This window comes from Anser cygnoides, chromosome 2, assembly GCF_040182565.1.
Source record: "Anser cygnoides isolate HZ-2024a breed goose chromosome 2, Taihu_goose_T2T_genome, whole genome shotgun sequence".
NCBI lineage: Eukaryota > Metazoa > Chordata > Aves > Anseriformes > Anatidae > Anser > Anser cygnoides.
The window spans coordinates 139,401,422-139,405,672 of NC_089874.1; the positions used below are offsets into that span (position 1 = coordinate 139,401,422).

The 4,251-nt window shown below is 39.1% G+C and overlaps 1 long non-coding RNA gene across 2 annotated transcripts; it reads left to right on the top strand.

Annotated features, from left to right (window-relative positions):
• Positions 1–472: 472 nt before the first annotated feature.
• On the top strand, positions 473–3,886 carry LOC106030491 (uncharacterized). Of its 2 annotated transcripts, none has more exons than XR_010828725.1 (3): positions 473–639; positions 786–940; positions 3,594–3,886. It is a non-coding gene; the product is annotated as an uncharacterized lncRNA (long non-coding RNA). The 2 variants fall into 2 exon arrangements; XR_001203781.3 differs by lacking the exon at positions 3,594–3,886 and adding an exon at positions 1,049–3,583.
• Positions 3,887–4,251: the final 365 nt, after the last annotated feature.

The window sequence follows — 4,251 nt, forward strand, 5'->3', positions numbered from 1 at the left end:
TAAGAATGTGCGTTTGGAAGGAGTATTCATCACCAGCGTGTTACTTTCTGATGGGTACAGGAAGACTCGCAGGATGTTAGAGTCACGTTAGCTTTGCATGCAAGTCCACATCAATGAATTACAAGGCATCCTCTGCTGAGCAGGACTTTATGCTTTGCAGTTCTTTCACACACAGCAGTCCTGTGGGTTGCAGGACATAACTGGGGAGGGATCATAGGCTCATCCTGAAAATTGCAGTCCTTTGAAATTGGAGCTTTATTGATTTGTAGTCATTTAAATTTCATACATCTTTCCCAATCTGTTGACACATCTGTGGAGCAGTCCCTGAACAGTGCTAAGGGTCCCAGGTGCTTAGGTAGGTTAATAATAGTGCCTCGTGAAAGGCAGTTGCTCACTAGTAACAGCTGGCAGAAATCACCATGAACATAGAGATCCCATCCCCTTTTCTGGGGTGAGAATCCTCAGAAGGAGAAGGGACTCCATGGAACAGGGATCTCTGAGGATTTCTTTTATGATTTTGTCCCCAGTTTTCTTCTACTTTCTTGCTCATTCAGGAGTTTCTGAGTTCCCTCCAGTGATGGATGGGGAGTTTAACAACACACAGGGCTTCATTCACAGTGGGATACATGAAGGACTAGTGTTAGTGTGGGAAATCTTTTTGCTCTAATGGAGTTTTTTTTCTTTTTCCCTTGATTTTGTGGGTAACTTGAGCATTGGTTTCTTCAGTTCCCCCCATAGTCTCCAAGTGACCCACGGTTATATTATGGTATCTTTGCATCTTCCAGGCTGCTCCCATTAGAGGCTGACAAGGACACGGGTGAGCACGGATTAAAGGAATGATGTGTCCCAGATTGCCTCTTCTCCTCTACCCTGCATCCAAGGCACCGATGAGAACTGACTTCATGGTTCTGAGGACCAAACAAGTCCGGGGAAGAAACAGGTTGGTAAACTGAAAAAGAAAAAACCCACAACCTGAAACAGTCCTCCCAAAATTCCAGAGCAAAGCACAAATTCAAAAGCACTGCAACTGTTCTGTGACCATTCACAGGTGGGAGTTGAGGAATTAAGGAAACCTTAGAAAACTGAGGTCATGTCTGCTCTGCCTAGACGTTAAAGATCCCGTGGTGCTTTACATACTGGGGAAAGATTTACCCCCGTGTCCTGATGAAAATGTAACCTTTTTCTGGGAGCAAAAGAGAATACCATGCTTTGATTAGGGGCTCTTCTTCATCCTGGAAGTGTCTGCGTTTCACCTATGCAGCGTGTGCCACTTGAGTCTTTGTGTAAATATACACGTAAGTGTACAAAGAAAGACCTGGGTATTGCAAGGGGCTTTGAACACAAATGGAAGATTCCTGTGCTTGTACAAAATGTCAGCAGGCTTATGGCCATGTCTTGTGAAGTATTTTTGGACTTTTTATTAGATATTCCTCATTATTTGTAATTAATATAAAGGAATGGCCAGCACTGCAAGCAACAAGATGTAACCTCTGTTGAGCTTGGTTGGACGAATGTTCTCATATATGGGAAGTGTTACACATGTGAGCACTAGTTTTGACTTTATCAGAACTGTTTGCAGTATTAGAGACATTTACTGATATTCAAGTTGGGAAAATCATTTAGGTGAGGAAAAGAATTTGCAAGTAAAATCTGCAAGTTAAATCTGCAAGAATATTTGCAGAGCGTAGCTTTGATTTATCATCAGTGTTTGCCAAGTTCTGTGCTAATGGGTCAGAATTTGTCTCTCCTATTTCCTAATTTAAAAAAAATTCCAACACAATTTTATTTCATCTTTTTAAGCACTTTGACTGTAGGGATCAAAATAACTTCAACTTCTATACTAAGTTATACCAGAGAATAATTGTTGTTGCACTGTAGCATCGACTTGCTGTTTCAACAGAAAAATAAAAACCATCCACTTAATGTGTAATTAATAGTTTGGCATTTCCCTAAGGCTTACTGAGGACCCTTTCTGTTTCTGTTTTGTATTACTGAACTCCCTTGCTAAATATTTCCAGATCATATAGATTTAGATAAGACATGTTCCAGAACTTATAACATTTTTTATTTTGACTTTTACAGTATTTATTAGTGTAATGAAAATAATACTTTGACAAGTCCCCAAATAAATGGTAATATTCACCCCTGGATAGTTAAGTGAAATGTTCAGTGGCTGTAGGCCATGAGTTATTTAACCACGCTTGCATTGGAGACATAAAAAGTATGACAAAAATTTTGGTGCAGATCCCTTAAAAGCCCATGAACCTCTCCTTTGACCAAGGTCCTGGTCCTGTAGTTTGAGGAACTTAGGAGGACATTGGCAGACAAGAAATGCCGCTGAAATCCAGGGAGCTCTCCTGGGGGTACAAGGACACTGTAGGATCGGGACCTAACCATATAACATCCTTTTGAGTGTCTTTATGGCGTTCTCTGGGATCTTTCTTACCTGGCTTTTATGCATGGCAAAAAAGTGTACGAAGAGCAATACGGTGAAAAGAACTGTAACTCAGAAATGAGGTAGCTGGGAAAATATCAGAGATTCAGACGTCAAAAAAACAATTATGATAAATTAATATGAATTCCTGCATTCCTAGCGATAAAGAATTTCACCCACGTTCACCAATAGGTATGAAATTATTAAGGCTACTTTTGTACTTATTACTATATGAATGTGTATTATTGCTGAAGAGCATAGGAAGGCCCATTTCTGTGCAACAGTTTGTGTGACTAAGGCCTGTAAAACCTTCAATGCAACATTTGTCATCTTTGTTAAGCTTTTAACACACGTTTGAGACTATTCAAAAATTAAGGAGCCTTTGGAATCTGGGCTGGATCATGGGATGCGTGTGGATACCGAAAGAAGGGCTTTGTAAAACTCTTTGGCCAAAATGACCACATTTTCTCCTTTACTGGGCAGTTCTCAACTTACAGCTCCCTGGTCATATCTACACATCATGATTTTTTTCCTGGTGGATGTGAGTCAAGTGGTCTTTACCTCTGCTCCTTTTTCTCGCTCACACAAGCTTACAAGTTAATTTTTAAAGAGAGCAACACCAGTTTAAAAGCAAGAGCTGTTGAGTTTCCACTTGGAAATGTTAAAAACCAACACGTTCACTTTCCTCAAAACAAACATTTCTTTTCCTAAATGAAAAGTTTCAACACAAAAAAGAATACCCCCATTCTTTATCCCAGCCAAAACAATTTTTCCAAAGGTGACTAAAAGTCATTTATAGGTTTATGTTCAGTTGTTTGATACATTTATTGTTTGTCTAAAAATTGTGTGAGTTGCAACAGGTTTGCTATTTGATGCCTTCACTTCAGCAAGGCTAAGGAATACAAGGATGTTTTCCTGGCAAAACCACTTGATTTATTTAAAGTAATTGTAAGGCATTTTTCTCCTCTTGGTCCTTCCAGAGTAGACCACATTGAAAGTATGTTCAAATTTTAATTTACCTGAAACATACCTACTTGTTTGTTAACATACTCACAGGGTTGAGTGTGTTGCGTTGTATAAAATTGGGCTGTATGTGGTGATTTCTTTTATCACAAGTTTCATAATTGGAAGAAAATCCCTCCTGCTTATCTTTTTCCAGCATATACTTCCATGTATACACAATGGATCTGACTACCCAAACACACGGGGAAGTTTGAGATTCTTTTGATATTACTTCTGAACACGCAGTACTTCTTTCTTCAGTACATGGAAAAGAGATCAACTCCTTGTTTAGTAGTACTGCACAGACGTCTGACACCATCTGGGAATGATCGTAGAATCTATGAACTTGGAGATTGCATGTTTTTACTCGATGTATTTCCTAGAAGAGTCTGAAACTTCACATGCTGGTCCGTATGCTACCTCAACCCATTGTGAATAAATTATTTTTATAACAGCTATACAGAATTCTGTCTCTTTGCAAAAACCATGCGCCTTGCAAACTAATTGGGTCTGAATGTAATGAATCTGAAAAGAAATTAGCTGGCTAATTTCTTAAGGAAAAGAATGGCAGGTATTGAATCCCTATTAAGCAGATAAGTGAAATTTCTTTCCAAACAGTCGAATCTATGTTATTCTCCAAAAGACTTATTGTGACTACCATTACCTCCATTTGAAATGGATGCGATAACTCCCATAACTTCAGTGGGAATACAATAAAATGAGCCCTAAGTACAGGTGAAAATCCCACCCTTTCAATGCTTGTAAGGTTACATGTTCAATTTACACTGGTCGCACCCACAAGGTTGGATCACATT